This window comes from Vicugna pacos, chromosome 6, assembly GCF_048564905.1.
Source record: "Vicugna pacos chromosome 6, VicPac4, whole genome shotgun sequence".
NCBI lineage: Eukaryota > Metazoa > Chordata > Mammalia > Artiodactyla > Camelidae > Vicugna > Vicugna pacos.
This window is the reverse complement of record NC_132992.1, coordinates 35,801,778-35,822,126: the sequence shown is the minus strand read 5'-3', so window position 1 is coordinate 35,822,126 and position 20,349 is coordinate 35,801,778. Positions and strand designations below refer to the sequence as shown.

The 20,349-nt window shown below is 34.1% G+C and overlaps 1 long non-coding RNA gene across 1 annotated transcript in view; it reads left to right on the top strand.

Annotated features, from left to right (window-relative positions):
• Positions 1 to 19,630, top strand: part of LOC140697111 (uncharacterized) — a 33,489-nt gene extending 13,859 nt beyond the window's left edge. Inside the window, exons 2-3 of the long non-coding RNA XR_012073930.1 lie at positions 18,764 to 18,866; positions 19,495 to 19,630. This is a non-coding gene — a long non-coding RNA (uncharacterized lncRNA). The remainder of the gene's footprint in view (positions 1 to 18,763; positions 18,867 to 19,494) is intronic.
• Positions 19,631 to 20,349: the final 719 nt, after the last annotated feature.

Genomic DNA, 20,349 nt, shown 5'->3' with positions numbered 1-20,349 from the left:
CTTTTATGGTATGCTCAGATGTCCAAACAAAAAAGAATACAATGTGCTTAGCAGGAAAGATAAAGCAGAATATATATTCCTAATCTCTTATAGTAAATAGTAAAAATCCATCAAAAGAGCAAAATTCTATCTCAACTGACAAGCCTCATCCAGTGGACACCCCAGGCAATGCTCTCATGTCACTGGGAAACAAACTGGTCTATCCAGAAGTGAGCCTCACTAATCTTGATGCTTGAAAGCTAGAAGCCTCACTAGAGAAGTGAGCAGTCAAACGGGGCTTGTCACTGCCGATTAGTTGAATATTGAGAGACGTTGTTCCTTATACAAAGGAAAAAAAAAGAGAGAAAAAAAAAAAAAGAAAAGAAAAAAAGTGGATATTTCACTGCCAAGATGGATGAGATCCACCAGCTGAACCCTATAGCTGGAGAGTAAAGGTAAATTGCCATCACTGGCATTGGTCACTCTGAGTTGGGGTTTGAATACAGTCTATGACACAGAAGCAGACACAAGAGAACCTTTCTTCTCCTTGAAGGGATTACAGGCTAAAGGAATACTGTCAGCTACCTTCCGGGGTCCTTCCCCTCAACATATGTGAACTCTGATCACAAGCAGCCAACCTGGGCTTCTCTCCAGTCAGGGGCATATGGTGAGGTCAGAGTGGCTGAAGGGGCAGAGACAGATTTGATTTCAGAGCCAGCGAGAGAAAGCCCATAAAATGTGGATGTACAGAAATAAGGAGATCAGGACAACTCCTGGCATTTTTGCTGCTGTGTTCCCCTACTCCCTTGCTCAGTGACTTGTCAGCACACCTAAAATTGGGAGTTTGATAAGAAAGGAGCAGAAAAGTAAGACTGAACTATTTTCCAATAAAACTATGAATTTTGCAGAATGGAAGAATCATTTTACACAGAACAGCAGTTTATGATTACTGAGGCACCAAGGAATAGCACTGCCAAGAATTTAACATGCAGTAGAGCTTCTCTGACAGGAACAGCGTGGCAGCATTCTCCCAGCAGCCTGACGTCATTCTGCCTTGGTTAGGGTAGGCATGGGTAGCGTGTGACTGAAACTGACAGGAAAGAGATGATGCAGGTATGTAAAAGCAGGGGTACATAATTTACACACAGTTCCTCATCTAGTCAGGAATTATAGTTCAGATGAATACTGCAGCTTTCTTGTGGCACAGAATTCAGGATATAAAATACATTTTATAACAGGAAGTAATATGCTACAACTTTGACCCAATTCACCACCCATCTAACTCCATTAGGAAACAAATGAAATTGTCTAAACAGAGTAGATTAATTGAGGTTAGGATTTTCGGAACAGAGAGAGCTGAGACTCTAATTAAAGGAGCCTCCCAACCCTACACATGGAGCAAAGGAGCTAATATAAAGAGAGCATGAATTCCCTCTGCTTTGCACCACAATAGCACCACCTTACTAGTCAAACAGCTGTCCAAATGACCGCATATATGCACAGCCCACTTTAAAACAACAAAATATAAATATTTAATTAAGAGGTATTTGAAGTATTGTGTGAGTTTAAGGGAAATGCAGAGAAAATGGGAACAGAGAGAAACTGGGATTTTGGCTTTGGGACTGACCTTGAATGTCAACTAAAAATCCTTTGGCTTTTTGGATTTTTGAGGTTAAAAAAATAATAATTTTAGAAAACCTACAGACATGAAAATAGTTTCCTGAAACACTTAACAGGAGGCTTGGCCTCAATATTTTGCTCCCCACAATCTAGTGTTCAAAAAATCAGTAGTGGTGCTTTTTTATCTGTTTACTTTGCAACCCAATATATTAATTCAAATCCTAGCAGAAGCTACCTTTTCCTTTGTGCTGCAATGGCGAAACAGCCACATAAGGTAATCGTTCTCTGCTATTAAATAAAAAATTAGAGCTAGGAACAAAAACTAAAGTAACATAGCTAATGAAAACCCACCAAAGTTTTAAGTCATTACATGGCACAGGAGAACCTGTGGTTTATTATGAAATGTCACCTGCCAGCAGCTAACATTTGGACAAAGCCTTATATCATTGTCCTGGCCAAACTACAACAAAGCGGGGAAATTGCTTAAGCAAAAACAAAGACAATAAAAACAAAGGTTTTCTAAATTACTGTTGCCCGTGTCATTAAATTTCATATTGTGCATGGAATATAAATACATCACTTTGTTCTGCATGACAAGCAGAAGTGAACATTCATACATTACTCAGCCACTTAATTAAGTGCCTGGGATATTTGCAGTTAGCAGAAACTAATAAGGGAATCACATTTAAATTCAAATCACTCCTCAGGGTAGCTGTCTGCAACATAAGCAAAGCTTACTGGGTAGATGTTCCACTAAATGCTCAGCTAAAAGCTTAGATTCAATGCATTTGTTAATAAAGAATAATTCTGCTTGTGATTAAAGGTGAGAGTAAAATAAACAATTCTGTTAGGGATTTTGAGTGATGTTTTATTTCCTCTGTTTTAAATACCCATTTTGTCTATCTCTTTGTCTAATAGAATAAGGGTATGATTTAGGGCTTTGCCAGCATACAGAGGAGGTTCCATAAAAAACAAATGACTACACTGACCCTTTTCATGGCAGCCTTTCAACAGACCTGACAGTAACAGTCCCTGCATCACAAACAGTAAATAACAAAATTATAAAGTCCTCATTCACAGAAAAAAGCAAGCAAGTAACAAAATGATGGAAGGTCATGGGAAGCCAAGAAAGGAGAAAAGAGAGGAGGATGGAAGAGGGGCTCACATTTTTATAACAAGAAGCCAAGAACCCAGTATTCCAAACTCTACTCCTCCCCTAGCCACTGCCCAAGAGTGGGTTTATTTTTAGTCATTCATCTTTATAAGTTTTAACTTTTCTGGACTCAAACAGTCCCATATGGTTTCAAATCTGCCCTTGATTCCGAACAGTCTCTACATCAAGCTTCTTCAAAATTTCAAAGCCATCTGGACGCCAGTGGTAAAATGACCTCTCACAATTTCTCCTTATATAAAGTGTAGTTTCTCAGCTTCAGGAAACAGGACTCTCAAGCCCCTAAGTAGTCACCAAGGGTGGAAGTAGAAGTATACAAAAGACCTTGTCACTTGAAGGGAAATATTCTCTAACCCAACGTGCTTACAGAAAAGTGAGTGCAATAGCTTAGATTCATACTGTATACCTTTGTTCTTATACTCACAGAAATTACATAGTTCCACCTTCAATCACATATCATTTTGCTAAAAAATATAAATTTCCAATTCCAAATTGTATTCTCAAGTAGAAATAAATGAAAGTAAACTTGAATATTTTAACACTGCACTTAGAGTGAACAAAATATTTTTGGTTAGATGGAAATTTGGCATCTTCTGCAAGTCATAAAATCTTTGAAGCATAAATTCTGATTGTCACAATAGGTACTGTCACACAGCATCACCTCAGATATTGTCAAGGTACCATCTGGCATTAGTTATAAAGCAGTGGATGAAAAAGGTGTAGGTCTAGCATTCAATTCTTAAAAGTAAAGGGATCAATATTCATACTAGCATCAAAAAATCATCACAAGCATATGCAAAGTATGTATGAGTAAAAATATTTTGAGGATTTACATAGGAAATCGTTTGTCTGGCTATATCTGGAAAGAAGACAAGGAAACATAGCTTTTAATTGTATATCTTTTTAGACAATCTGAATTTTTTTGCCATGTATATGTATTAATTTTGGTTGGGGGAGTAATTAGATTCAAAAATAAAGTTTACCCATAGTTCTTCAAATTTTTCACAGCCACTTATTTCAAACACCTCAGTGTGAAAAAATCCCTTTAAATATTCATAAGCATCCACTGAAATCCATCCTACTATTATGAATAGCAGCCTTCTAAATCTGTAACCACACACTACCCTCAATCTGCCAAATGAAATGTCTCTGGAGACATGTCCTACTAGATCTACCTCATTCTGGATGGAATTATTTTAGAGGATCACTTTCTCTTACTTGAGTCATGAGTAAAATTATTTTAGATACTTGAATATTTAGAATAGGTTTTAAGAAGTTGCAGAGTCAAATATTATAGGTCAGTTACTATCACAAATATTGTTGAAAATTAGAGAAGATTCACACAGCAGAGGTTTTTTTTTTAACCTCTGATGTCATAGACCAATGTGAGGATATTTAATGACTCTATTATACATAAAGTGAGAATTCATATTTCCTCCATTGAATAACTCAGGCATATTATTCTAGGTCTCCTTCATATTCAGCCATCAGATAAGCAAAGAGAGAGCACTGGAGGATAGTATGAGAGGTTTCATATGAGTCAAGCATGGGGCCAGCATTCATCACTTCTGACTTCATTTCCCTCGCATCATTCAGTCACAAGGGGCCACCTACGTGTGAGGGAAATGTAACTTAAGTGTTTGCTGAGGAAGAAAACTTTGGTGAACACCATAGTGGGTTGGATCATTCTTCTCATATTTTCACTCCTTTCCTATATCAGTATCTTCTGTCATGTGACTTTGGAGTACACTTCTCAGGAGAGTCAGCAGTGTATATTTCCCCAACATATTGATCTTGTGTTTGACCATATGACTTGCTTTGTTCAAAGGTAAGTTAGCAGAAGTGACAAAAGCAGAAGTTTTAAATGTGCTTAGGGATTTCTGGCTCACTCTAGTATTCCTTTCTTAATCTGAAAGAGGTCATTCCCTAAGGAAGATGAGAAACATACAAAACAGACCAAAACCTGAGTGGATATGAACCTGAAACCAAACCTAGCCAACTCATAGCCTGAAAACAGTCACTCAGTTTAGATCAGCCTAGATCAACTGAATAGAAAAAATTGGCCTATAATTCTTTGAGTGTGAGAGTAAGTTTGTTGTTATAAGCTATTGAGTGAAGAGGGGTACTCTTTGTTATATATCATTATTACAGTAGTAACTCACTGATAGATACATAGCAATCTCTGTTTCAAGTGGCTTCTTTGAGCAATTATAATTTTTAACTATCTAACTATAATTTTCAAGAGTATTTTGTCTATATGTTAACTCTAGACATTGCTCTACTTTGATCAATATTGAGAGAATTATTAAATCTAGTAAAATTTGGTACCATAAACTGAGTTAACACCAAGGTCGATAATCTGGATAACACACTGCTGTTTCACCATATTTTTCAAGGACTCTCACATAAATTTTCACTTTACTGAGGTACTATTTATATACAAAATCTGTGCATATTAATATATGTACTTTGATGAGTTTGGACATGTACAGAAACCCTAGATGCCATAGAATGTTCATTTTAAAACTGAACATATTTATGAGGTTAATGATTCTCCCAAAGTCATTTACAAAAGAGTGAGAAAGACAGTATCTATTTTGGCTAATACAATTGTAGTTGATTGTCCAGTGACCAATTTTTTTTGTCTGTGAATTATCTAGCGCTCTTCTCTTTGTGCCTGCTTTGGAACATTTATTTCACAGCTGGTTAGAACATTCAATAAAGGATGATCAGAAGCAAAGGAGATTGTTCTACACCAACCATGAAGTACATGCTATATCAGGCATTTAAAATACATTGCCTCATTAAATCTTCAAAACATTCCTATGCACGATTTATCTTTTTCCCCATTCATAGATGAAGAGTCTGAACCTTGCAAGCTTTTTCTAATTCTTCCAATGATATATTCTACTATTATGTGATAGAGCTAGAGGGCTAGGCTTAAAACTAAGGGAGTCTTTCTCCAGAGTCCAGGTTTCCTCTGCTACACCAGACTGTTTCTACAGTCAGTGTAAATTTAATAACTGCAGTTAATAAAATAGAGTCTTAAATCAAGAACTAAAATTAAGTCTAAGGATGAGCAGTGAAAATGCATTACCTACGCATATTGATATTTGTGATTTAGTTTTATGTTCTTAATTATACAATATAGTTTCATAATAATGCTTAGGCCCATAAGATAAAAGAATTCATTAGCATAAGAGATTTACTAAAGAAAGAGATTCACTTGTTCATTAGTAGAATAAGAATCAATGGTTTTCAAACTCTGAATTCACCACAACTTGTTATAAACAAATATAAGTAGATATCTAATCACTTTACCCAATCCTTCTCTAGAACTTTATTTAGGAAAGACTAACTTCACACATGCTATAATTACGAAGAAAATAGCTTCCAATTTTAGAATCTATTAAGCTTAATAGTGGAGAGTGTATGTTTTGTCAGTATAACAAAAATAAATTTCAAGTACCCAGACTTTGATCAAAAACTATCATCATTTCTCTTAAACTCTAATTCATTTACCTTAATTAATAGTCAGAAAATGAAGAAATAAACACAAGATGAGTTTTGTTTAAATTCTTGTATAAGTCAACTAAATTTTATGTCAACACAGAATGTTGAGTTCCCACCGGGACTGAAGAATAAGAGCTCAGTAGTGACTTGCAGTAGGAATAACATTCAACAGTTCATGAGCTCACTGGAGTCCATGAAACCTGCTCCACCTACTGAGTCAGCCTGTGGTGGGTGGGTATTGGAAACAGAAAAGTGGGTGACAAATGCAATTTCCATGGACCAAAATAGGTTCTCGCACACTTAGTTCATCTATTTCTTCTATTTAACATTTCTGAGGAAAATTTGGAGTAAAAAATGTTTACTTCACAAAGTTTTTTTTTTAAATTAAAAAGTACTTTTATAAAGATTGGATATAATCCTGGTTTCTAATGCAATATAACTTCTAAATACAAAGGTAATCTGATTTCTCAATCCAATTTCAATTACAGACAGTACATAAGATTAAACTTTTCTCCCAAGATAAGCTTCCTCATTTTTAGTAAAAACCATCAACCAAGTGACAAATCAGCTTCATACAGGCCTTATATCAACCCATAATTGGAAGGAAGTGCTCTCTTGCCAAAAGTGCAAAGACATCTGTTATCTCTTCCCTAAATTTTTATGTCGAAATTGCAACAGCAGAACAAATTCTATGCATCACCTCTATTTCAATTATTAATCTGTAGATCAAAATTATTAAAATTAAATAATACCAGATATGCTCATTCTCAAAATGTTCACTACTGTATCTGTGTACAAATTTCCCAAGAGAAGACTCAAAACCAAATTAAATATAATTTTGGCCTTGCTTTGAACATTTTCTTGAATATGACTTCTTTGGGATATTAAGGTCTTTGCCTCTTTAAGATAATGCTGAGTGCATGCATTTATATTATAGTACTATTTTAAGACTCACCTTGGCTATATCCATCATACATTAACTACTCTCAACTCCCATTCAGTATTAACTTGGATATGTGATAAATACAAAACTAAATATCTTTCTCCTTAATAAATGTCACTTTTATTACATATTTAAGAAGTAACTATTAAAAAGTTTACACTGTATAGCACAGGGAAATATATTCAACATCTTTTAGTAGTTCAAGGTGAAAAAGAACATAAAAATGAATATATGTATATTCATGTGTGACTGAAGAATTGTGCTGTACACCAGAAATTGACACAACATTGTAAACTGACTATAACTCAATTAAAAAAAAGCACATAAAGGCTTGAAAATGTAAAAAAAAAGTAACTGAAAAATTAAAATAATTAAAAAAAATCAGGTTTATCTCTTCAAGTTTGTCATTGAAAATATTCCTTTAACTAAACTTCCCTAGAAGTATTAACTCACATCCTTTTATGTGTATAAAATTAATTTAATTTTTATATTAGTAAAAAAATAAGTCACTAATTATTGTTTGTATCATTATATAATTGATAGTCATTGTTGAAACTATGTAAAATAAAACCAAATGAAAAATCTATAATAATCTGCCAGCCAACACCTAAAGATAATTTTATTTCAGCAGAATAAATTAATAAATATTTGTTTAATTTATATTTATATGTATGAAGTATTTCTGTAAACTTGGGATTATTCATTATATTCTGTTTTATAACCTTTTCAATATGTATTGTTTTTGCTTTATCCCCTAGTGATTTAAAAGACATATTCTTATTTTAATCTACTCATGCTTGTATTTAGTTCACATTATTTTGTCTAGTTATCAGTGATGATAAAAACATAACCTATTAGCTCCCAAGCACAGAATCCAATATTTAGTATGTCTATCCTGATAGACCTCTCTTACTGACCCATTATTATTCTCCCATGTTTTAAGAAAGTTTGAAATCTTGGTATCTTATAATTACTTTTATGGAAACATCTGTTTCTAGCTCAGAATTTCTTTTGAAAATTGTATTAATTTATAAGATAGATCTTTATTTAATTGGCTTCAATACCCTCTGAAGAGTAACTTATTCCTTCATCAAGTCATGATTTTTATACCTTTATCTGAATAAACTCTTTAGGAAGTGGATGTGAGAAATCTGAAAATATTCTTTTCCTGTCCTCATACATAGATACAGAAGTTCTCAGACCTGAAGAAACTCTCTGAATGTTAATCCAGTATCTTTTATATGAGAAATATGAAATCAGTGTGATTCTTTTTCCTTTTGTCTGAACCTATTTTGTAACATAAGTGGATGGTAATAGAATTTTTAAAATTTATTTTTAAGTATAAAACAAAAATTTAGCATATGTGTAAATATAAACTTAAGTGAATTTTGACTTATGTTCAGTAAATCTTTTCAATCCAAAGATTCAAGTCTTTCTAAGTTTAGGGTAGTACACTATAATTATTTACTTAATTATGACCTCTCCTTCATCAGTCATGTTTTTTCAATCTGTTGGGTCTATCCTCCACATCACATCTTTTTCTCTTTAAGTTAGAAATCTCTTTCTCTAACTTTCAACTTCTTAACTGATTTAACTTTTCAGCATTATTATGATTATTACTCATTGCTCACACTGTTTTAATTTTGATTCAGTTTCATGCACTGCGTACTTTTCCCTATCTCACTCTACCTAGTTTTTTAACTTTTTAGGAACACAATTTTAAAATTTTCCAAATATTTATTCTATTTCTTCAGTAAGTCTATTTTGTAGAAGAAAATCTGCTATGATTTTTCAGAGTTATTCCTATTTCAGTGGGAAACTGAGAGTGCAGAAAGTTAAAAATGCATGTTCACATGCCCACAGACTTCAAAAACCTCAGTGGGAGTTGTAATATTAAGGCTGACCACAGCCTCGATCAGTGTGCTACTGTGCATCTGTCCTTGGGATGATATCTTCCACCACTTATCTATTTGATTCAAGATTACATAAAATCTGTTTTTGGATAGTACAGATAGATAGATAGATAACCTGTTTATTAGAGGCACTTAATAAATATGATGATGACAATGATGATGATGTGCAGCAGGAATCATGATCTCAGAACACTACTAAACACTGACTCCAGAGTAGAAATCTACTAATAAATAACAGTGATGTTGCTAGTTTTGCATATGCTTACTTTACTTGAAAAGACAACCAACAATTTTCAAATATCCACTAAAAGAAAATAATTGAGTTCATTTGATAGCTGCCATAAAACACAAAATAATAAAAAATACAATCTAAATTAGTGAGTCTGAACTTTCAGGAGATAATTATTTGACTTACTGACAGAGCAGAACATACAGTCAGTGTATATTTATAAAATTAATTTATAAACGTGATTGTAAAGCATGTGCCTAGATCATAAGCCCTCATTCATATAATAGGAATACTCATAATAAAAAGTCCTTGGCAGAAAAACTTTTAAAAATTCTTTCTGGATGGGGATTCAATACTATATAAAAGCAATGATAACCACTGCCTCAGTAAATAAATGCCATCAAGAGCACTGGCCCTCCATATAATTTGCATTTCATTAACGGGTCCATTTTTAAAAAAAAATAATTAACTCTTCACTAATAACTCATTGTGAATATAGCATTAGCGTTACTCTGGTTGTTGCACATGTTGATAAACTGTTTTTTTGTCAGGAGTAGGTGGGAGCTGGCAGGTTGATCAAGGGCAAGAGCCAGGAAGAAGTGAGTCTTCTGGCCTCTCAGTTTTATTTAGAGCAGTTGAGGATACTGGGATTCCATCTATAATTATTTGAAACTACTGATTTGTCCAACAATCCTTCCACTTGGCAAAACATAACATAATTTTTCCCAGAATTCTGAGGATTTATTAGAGTTCTAGTATAAAAATAGACATTTCTCTGTTAAGATATGTCTAATATAGGTCTTGTATTGTTGCCTAAATCGTAGAAAATAAAATAGTCTAAAGTTAGAAATCCTAACTTTATTTATGTACTTATTTACTCACAGTGTTTTTCTCTAAACCATGATCACACTGACATATTTCATGCTTAACAAGTGTTCACTGTCACTTCATTTGTGAAATTCGGCATTGAGTATAAAACACAGAAATCCTGTGAGATTCAAATACATGTTTCTGTAATGGGACTACAACAAAACTCTGATCTGTTCACACTGTACACTTTTTGGTATGTCTCAGTATGATGCTTAATTCATTTCTTTAACTCCAGTGCTACACTGTACAGTTAATGTTAATCTCCCTTCATTTACTTTTGGCCATCAAAAGCCACATAGGTTAGTAGTTAATAAATATTTTTGAAGTTAAACTTGAATGAAACAGTTCAATGCAAAAGCTAAACAAGGCACCACTATTCTGTAATAAAAAAGGTTTTAACCTCAGCCCCAGTTGCTTGAATGATAGTTCAAACTGAGAGACAAGAAATAACTACAGCATAAAGTATATATAAATAAATAGGAGAACTTTAGAGCTATACAACACCTAGAAGGTTTTTTTCTGTCATTAAAAGTCTTAAAGGCTTAATTTTCAGAATATATAAATAACTCATACAGCTTAAAAACAACAACAACAACAACAACAACAACAACAAAAACAACCCAATCCAAAAATGGGCAGAAGACTTAAACAGCAGTTTTCCAGTGAAGATGTACAAATGGCCAATAGGCCCAAGAAAAAATGCTCAATATCGCTAATTATCAGAGAAATGCAACTCAAAACAACAACGAGGCATCATCTCACACCAGTCAGAATGGCCATCACTAAAAAGTCCACAAACAATAAATTATGGAGAAGGTGTGGAGAAAAGGGAATCTTCCTACACTGCTGGTGGGAATGTAGTTTGGTGCAGCCATTATGAAAAACAGTATGGAGATTCCTCAAAAAACTAAAAATAGACTTACCATATGATCCAGCAATCCCACTCCTGGGCGTATGTCCAGAGGGAACTCTTAACTCAAAAAAATAAATGCACCCCAATGTTCACAGCAGCACTTTATACAGTAGCCAAGACATGGAAGCAACCTAAATGTCCATCAATAGATGACTGGATAAAGAAGTTGTGGTATCTTCATATGATAGAGTACTACTCAGTCATAAAAAAAAAACCCAAATAATGCCATTTGCAACAACATGGATGGACCTGGAGATTGTCATTCTAAATGAAGTAAGCCAGAAAGAAAGAAAAGTATCATGTGATATCACTCATATGTGAAACCAAAAAAAAAAAAAAGAGAAGAAAAGAAAAAAGAGGACACTAATGAACTCATCTACAAAACAGAAACATGCAGACATGGTAAAAGGGAAAGAGGATGGGAAGAGAGAAATTTGCAAAGGTTAACCACTATATATAAAAACAGATCAAAAACGAATTTTTTCTGTATAGCACAAGGAACTATATTTAATATCTTGTAATAACTTTTAATGAAAAAGAATATGAAAACAAATATATGTATATATATGCATGACTGGGACATTATGCTGTACACCAGAAACTGACACATTATAACTGACTACACTTCAGTTAAAAAAAAAAGTCAGGAAAGTCTCTTTAAATTCTCTTGCTTCAGACAGCCATAAGAATTGAGTTCTTTCAGAAGATCTGATTACAGTAAGCATTAGTCTATTTCAGATAATTAGAGATGATCCTCTAGACTTCAAAAATTCCTTGCATTGTGTTCATTTATGAAATAGTAAATAAAATTAGGTCAACTAGAACTATATCAATAGCATTGATGTAATCTGTGTTGGTGATGCAAAAAGCCCATAAAGGCTGAATTTAAAAGTATAAGGCTCTCTCTGTGCAACAACTCAGCGTCTATATTGAAGAAAGACAAACAGTATGAGAGTCTAACAAAGAAGAAACCACATCCAAAAATTTTACTGTCCCAGCTACCATTGGCCAGGAATGTCAGCAATATCCCAGTAACAAGAGCTCAATAGTTAACACTAGAATCACCAACATAGACTATTTCATATAAAGTGCTTGGCTATTTCCACCCAATTATTTGTTTTATTTATGAATCTTTAGAACTTTTTCAAGTACTCTTAGTTTAAACTGGATTCTGTTACTTAGATGCTGAGACTGAGCTCTTTCAGGGAATTTTTACTCTAAATGAAATTAGTGATGACTACAGGTCCTGGGTCACCAATCCAACACAGATTTTAGGTATATACCTTTGTGATTTTGTCTGGGGGCTTAGCATCACAAAGGCTTACTGAATAATGAAGAGTTTAAGGGTGTACATAGAATATCCACTGAGAATTGTTTCCAGACCTAGATCTAGAATATTATATACCAAAATAAATTGAGTATTCTTAGATTACTAAATGACCTACTTTTTTTCTGTCTTCATTTCTCAATGGAATTTAATAAATTCATTGTAAGCAACCATAAGAAAGAAGAGGCCATGAAACCACACATAATCTGTCCATTTCTTCCTGCTATTTCCCTTTATTTTTATGAGCCCCTTTGCTTCATTAAAGTTCTATTATTCAACATTCTCAGATTTATATTCTCAATATAAATACAAAATTTTCCCCCATTTGCATCTATTGACAATCTGATAGAAAATGGCCTTTTTTTTGGTCCCTTCTCCCATAGCAAAACCATTCCACAAATCATTACCTTGACCATTCCTGAGTATACACATCTGAAAGCTACAGAGACACTAAAGACATAGAGATGTAGTTTTACCACAGCTGTTTAGAATGGTCAATGATCTTCATTTTGTTCAATAGGCCAAAGTTATAAATAATCTGAAAAGTATGATGTAGAATAAATTAAAGCTCTCCTGAAAAGGACATGCTTACATATTCCTGTACCTGTCTTTCTCAAATTTACTGTGCAACAGTTAGCTAACCTAAAAGCCTCTGTATATATTTAATGCACCATTAACAAAATGGGGTCAGCAACAGCAACAAGAGTTTCTGCAGAGCAACTAAGGAAAATGTCTCCAACAGAATACTTGTAATTTGTAAACATAAAATGATCAATCTAAAAACTAGATTGGCTATTTAGATAATAATGCAATTTTTTGAACTATTTTTTGGCCAGAATACAACTCTTTTAAGGAAAAAAAGATTTTGCTTGATAATATTACACCTGCTTTTATGTAACAACTTCATTTTTATGCCATACATTTTAGTTAATCATGTTTGTAAAATAACTGCATTCAACAAAAATGACTGTCTTCATTTCATTTGTGAAAAATGTCAGGGATACATTCTCATATCCAATAGCAATAATGGAATCTATATTACAGAATCTCTTAAAAATTGGCCATCAACAAATCAGCAGTATATCCTGGTTTCACACTCTCATAGGTGACACAATTCTTATATTTTCTAGGGGAAGTCTGAGTAGAAAATATTAATTCTATACCAACATTCATTTAACAAGAAAACGTTTAACAAGAATGTAACATTATCAGAAAAAAATAAATCAAAGAAAATGAAACAACTGAAATTAGACAGAAGCCCTCCACTGAGTTACCCTGAAACCAATTACAGAAATATAAGAAAAAGTTTAAACCCCACCTCTGACAGTGTTATATATAACACGTGTAAAATGTATTCTCAAGCCTTGAACTGAAAATATAGTTCTCTTCAGCTCGTCTCATTGGCTGAGAATACAAAAGTCTTTTGGGAAAAAAAAATGATCTGTACAATAAATGTTCTAGATTCACTGGTTATTTCCATCCTTATATTTTGCACTCCTAAGCTCCTTTTTAACCTTGTGTTTCCAAAGAAAATAGAATTTTCCCAAAGTAATACTGGTAGTTGAAGGCAATAAAATGAAGAAGTTCATCTCAATTGGGAAGGAGCTATTTCCAGTTGGCAGTTTACTCAGCTCTATAGCTGTGTTTGTACCCAGTTCAGCCATCGACTATCCAACTTCTGTCCCTAGAGCTACAACACAGAGAGCTCTCTGTTTCTGAGCACAGACTTTCCAAAAAGCTGGCAGAAGTGTCTCAGAGCTTTTTCAATAGGGTCTGAGTCAGGCAAGTACAGACTAGAGCAAGGAATGGCAAGAGAGACTATGTGCTCCTGGCACAGTATTGAGCTCTTACTAGATGTTCAAAAATGCTAAATTAATTTATAAAACCATTCCCATATCTCATAATCCTATAATCAGAGTTACTGGTTTAGAAGTTTTCCTCTCTCTGTCCTTAACAATCTACAAGAAGACTTTCAAAATGAGTAACATGAAAAACCATATACACATACATCTGCACCTGAGTTCATTAACATTTGAGGAATGTTAAAAATATTACAACTACCAGATTTAACTTATAGTATAAATTAATATATTGTAAAGTGCTTTCTTACAGATGATATGCACAATCACAAACACTGTTTTTTGAATGTTGAACCTGTGTTTTGAAAATCACGTTGGCATTTCTTTTTACCACACTTCACAACATACTCCATGTTTTTCAGGGAAGCTCCTGGAAGACAACAAAGCCTCAAACATAACCATCTTAGAACAAAGTCTCACTACTAGGGGAATGATCCTTTTAGCGGAAGGAGTTTAGAAGATAAAACTTGCCATTTCCCCTTTAGTTATCCCTATCAGTTATAGAAAAAGGAGAAAGAAAGTTTGCAACTGCATAACCCTCCACTTGAAATTTGTTTTGGGTTTAAAGAACCTAGAGAAATAAAAAGGAGATAACATTTACTGAGTATATAATATAAATAGAGAACAACACTTCAAGGCTTATATATTACAAATTTAACCATTACATTAGTCCTGTGAGAAATGTGGTTATTTAACCTCATTTTACTGATGAAACTGCTGCCCAAATAGGTTAGGTAACCTATTCAAAATCACACCCTTAGTGAAAAGGAAGACTCTGTCTGAATTGGTGGCAGCTCTAACCAGGGAAGAAGACTGATTCAGAAGCAAGCAGCAGCTGCTTGAGCTTATTCTGGCTTCTAGGACTTACTGGAAGAGAAGCCTAGGTTCCTCTTCAGAACTCTGTCCAAGTAAAACTTTGAAGAATTTTTTTTCTTATCTAATGCAAGGCTATCAATTAAGGAGAGAACAGAATGGAGACTTTTCATGAAAGAGAGAAGCCAGAAAAAGGGAGAGGGAAAAACACAAGAGTCCCTAGCCTTCAGGATATCTGCCTTGGTAAATATAAAGAAAAGAAGAGCACGAAGATTTCTTTCCTCTTTGAAGGACTCCATCAATCAAAGCAAAAATGTGGCCCAAAGCTCTAGGGCTTCAAAAGAGAACTCAAGATAAGTCAGTTTCACCACTGTTCATATTTATCAATAAATTAGTGATTAAAATATCTACAACACTAGAATAGAAATTAGGTGGTTTTAAAAATCAAAACTGTTAGGTTGAACTATGTGAAAGTGCCATTTTTATAGATCAAAAAATGGATGAATAATAACAATTTCATATGATTAACTTAATATATTATTAAGTTGTTAACAACAATTCAAACAGGAGGAGATCCAAACAATGAGTACTCAAACATACTAATAACCCTAGATCATTTTAAGTTGCAAGTCTGGACCCCCAAAGTCTTTCTGATAAACCTATTTGCAGGGGGATCACTCCCAAAGGACAGTCGCCCAGAGCTCTGAAATATTATTCAGGAAAGAGTCCTTTGCCATGACAGCAATTCGACATGCTGCAAAGCAAAACACATGTGAACAAAATTCTGCTTCCCCCATGCCACAGGCAGTTTTTCAGGCTAAGCTAGTTGATTTGTGCTTAACCATTCTCACAGCTGTGGCAGAGCTTTAGTTAGGACCTCAGTATAATTTATATTCAGCCATAATTGTGTGAAAGAACAGATTTAATTTTTAAAGGGCAGGCTTTCGAGGTTTTAGCATAACTAAGCCTGAATTAACATGTTTGCAATAAGGGCTGAAGCAAGCTGCTCACTGCACTGGCCAATTCCAGCGTACAAGCAACCCCCTTAGGTTTTCTACCACATGCTTGACATGGCAAAGACAGACAATATATCCTGTAGGTTCCCCATGCAGCAAGAGGCTGGAACAGCATTTAAATCTGATCCATGGAGCCGAAGGGAAAATACAAAGCTTCCAATTTTCAAGAGAAGGGTTCGAATGAAATTCAGCTGATATCACTGTCATGCTTAGAAGAATGAAGAAGCAGGCAAGCCTAAGAGGAGACCATCATAACAAACAAGAACTCTGGAATCCTAAAGTGGAAATCTACTGCCAAGTCGTCATCATCTAACAGTATACAGTGTTGAGCACTCCTGGGAAAATTCAGGTTTTCCACAGATGGGTACTTTTAGAATGCTTTCCCTTCAGAGCACACTGAAAATGGTGACTTTCTTTTCTGCTTTCCTTCTGTCTTTGAAATTTAAGGCACACATTTAGTGTGCTAGTTGTTATCCTGGACATTAGGTCCAGATACCAGATATTAAAGGACTGAGGAAAGAAGAAACCTAAGAAATAATTAAGAACCACATCATATCAGAATGTGAGCAGGTGTCTGGTGGACAACAAACTCAGTATGGAAAAATTTTAGGTAACAGACTTCAAATGTACAGAGTCCAGGCAATTAAGACACCATCCAAGTGAATTTAAAAGGGTTGCGTTTAAGGGTTTTGCTTTCTCCCTGAAGAGGTGAGCCCCTGTGTTTTCCCATACCTTTCTTTCTTCTTCCTCCTCACTTAAACTCTTAATTTTTTTTCCTTTCATCTTACTCAAGAACTGAACTCTTGAAAATACTTCCCTTAAGGAGTAGGTAATTTTTTTGGCAATTAGTTTCTTTATAATGGCTCTATGTTTTGCATTTTTTTATGTATACCATTTTGAATTAGGAAATTAAAGCATAGTGGAGAATCAGCGAATAAAGTTAGTCTGTGAAGAGAATCCAAGATTGTACTACAAAGCTCCCCAAAATACATAACATTTCTTTTCCCCATTATGATTGAAACAATGTACATTTTAATCTGGTTTATTCGGATAAATGCTTTCAAAGGAAGAGAAAATGAATGGGTAAAACAAAGGAGAAAGTGTCCTGATGTCCTCTAGATTTAGCGCTATCTTTAAAAATTTTATTATCAGATTTCCCCACATCAAAAGACTAAGCTGGGACCTGGTTATGTTATAAAATTAAATTATGCATGACTTAAAATAAATAAACATTTTCTTTTCTAAGATATAGTTAATGGAAATTGGCTTTCCCAATTTGTCCCATATTGACTTCTTTATCTAGTGTACTTTTTAAAAATTATTATTGAAGTAGTCAGTTTACAGTGTAGTGTCAATTTCTGGCATAAAGCATAACAGTTCAGTCATACATATACATACATAAATTTGTTTTCATATTCTTTTTCATTATAGGTTACAAGATATTGAATATAGTTCATTGCGCTATACAGAAGAAGCTTGTTGTTTATCTAGTTTTTATATAGTAGTTGATATCTCAAATAAACAACCTAACTTAATACATAAAAGAATTAGAAAAAGAAGAACAAACAAAACCTAAAGTCAGCAGACAGAAATAAATATAAAGATCAGGGAGGGAATAAACAAAATAGAGATTTAAAAAAATAGAAAAAAATCAATCAAACCAAGAGCTGGTTTTTTGAAAGAGTAAACAAAATTAACAAACCTCTGGCCAGGCTTACCAAGAAAAACAGGGAAAGGACACAAATAAACCAAATAAGAAAGGAAAATGGAGAAATTACAACTAACACCACAGAAATACAAAAAAATCATAAGAGAATACTATGAACAACTGTATGGCAATAAATTGGACAACCTAGAAGAAACAGACAAGTTTACAAAACATACAGTCCACCAAAACTGAATCAAGAAGAAATAGGTCATTTGAACAGACCAATCACTAGAAGTGAAACAGAATCAGCAACAAAAAAAAAAAGCCTCCCTGCAAATAAAAGTCCAGGACCAGATGGCTTTACTGGGGAATTCTACCAAACATACAAAGAAGAGCTCATACTGATCTTTCTCAAACTCTTCCAAAAGATTAAAGAGGAGGGAATACACCCAAACTTATTCTATGGAGCCACCATCACCCTGATACCAAAGCCAGACAAAGACACTATCAAAAAAGAAAACTATAGTCCAATATCATTGATGAACATAGATGCAAAAATCCTCAACAAAATACTAGCAAACAGAATCTAACAACACATAAAAGAGATTACACACCATGATCAAGCTAGGTATCTAGTGTACTCTTACAGTCATATCTTAGACATTGTGTTGTACAGAAGTTTTTCCCAGTCAAGTATCTTTTTGTCGATCTTTTGATGAAGCACTCAAATTATCCTTTAGGAAGTAAGAGCAGCTTGTATTTTTATTCTCAATATTATTCCCTCTCTGCATTCTTATCCTTGGTGTTTCTTCCAATAGTGGGCAGAGCATACGTCCCCACCTCACTTACATGGGATTGGCTATGTTACTTGCTTTGGTCAACAGAATATTAGCAGACATGACACACAGTCTTTAAATGTACTTGTAACCCTGCTGTCTGTGCTCTTCAGCAACTGCCATGAGAAAAGATGTCCCCAGGCACTGCACAGGCTCCAGAAAAATAAGACACATGAAGCAGAGCCAAAATAATACCTGTTCTGGAGCAAAGCCCAGGTGAGCCCTGCCAAGAACAGCCAAACCCCAGCTAACCCATTAGCCATGAACAAGAAATAATTGTTTACTGTTATATAACAATGAAGGGTGTGTGTGTGTGTGTGTGTGTGTGTGTGTGTGTGTGTGTGTGTGTGTGTGTGTGTGTTTTGTTATATGCATGGTTAGCACCATATGTAGCTGATACAGAAACCAAGCTTTCTCCCTGTGAGTCCTTGTTAGACTTTCCATAAAGATTCCCTGCTTCCACTAGATAAGAGGTGAGTATGTGACCAAAGCTAGATCAATTTGACTTTCTCTCCCAAGAATGTCAGTCAACCTGAGTAACAAAGATTGAAAACAGTTGACGCTATTTTATCCTGGGAGTTCTGAAGAGACTGCACAAAAACTCTTAAAACCAAAATGCCTAAAATTGCTATGGTTCTTGATTTTTCAAAGCCCGCTTCTTCAGATTTTCCCTTTATCCTATTGAGTTATACCTATTCACTAAATCCATTCATTTATTCTTAAGTTAGCAATTAATTTTTGTGATTGAGAACTCAAAAACTTCAATTCTTTCAAGGACTCCATTTTTAATCTTTAAGTAATTTTTTCAATTAGTAACAACTCTAGTATTGTTTGTATTTTTCAGGACTCATAGAAATTCATGTTAAGGACGGAGCTGCCTACTACAATAAGAATTTCTCCAAAAGAGTTTTAAAAAGGAGAAATGCTTCAACATCAAATAACTTACATATATTCTTGACTTAATATAAGAGAATGAATAAGGCCTGACAGTTACTCTTTCTGTCCTAGAATATTAACAAAATTGTTCATCTCCAAGAAACGTTTCATAGATGTTGTTATCTTTATTTCATTATTGTAGCTATACATTTAAAATCAAAGATTTCTGTTGAAATAGCAAGTAACATGCCAAATATAAATTTTAGAGACAAAATTATGAGAAATTTACTTCATGTAACATAGAAAATGCAAATATTTACTTTAAATGGTGAAATGATTCCTGTTTCCAGCAATATGATGACTGCTGCAATATGATCCAATATGATCTAAGTAATCTGAAAATCCATCTGATCCCAAACAGCTAGAAATGTGCAATAAAATTTTAAAGCATATTTTAGCTACATAGACAATACTTAAATTATAATTATGAGAAATCTTCAGGGGCCAAAATTGGAAAGGGAATTAAAAGTAAAGGAGGAAATACACTAGTTGATAATTTGGGTGGGTGGAGTAGGGGACCATTTACTTCTTTCCTTAACAAATGAAGGATCTTGGATTTTAATGCTCAGATGAGGATAATGTTCTGTGTCTAAGAAAAGGGATTATCACCAATAATACCTCATAAAACTGAGAGCTCACCCTCAGTAAAAGAGTGAAAATATACATACATAAAGGAAAAGAGAGACTACACGTAAACTTTTGTTTGCCTCCTTGGATTTTGGATAAAGGAACAGATTTACCTAAGAATTCAAAACAGACCTGA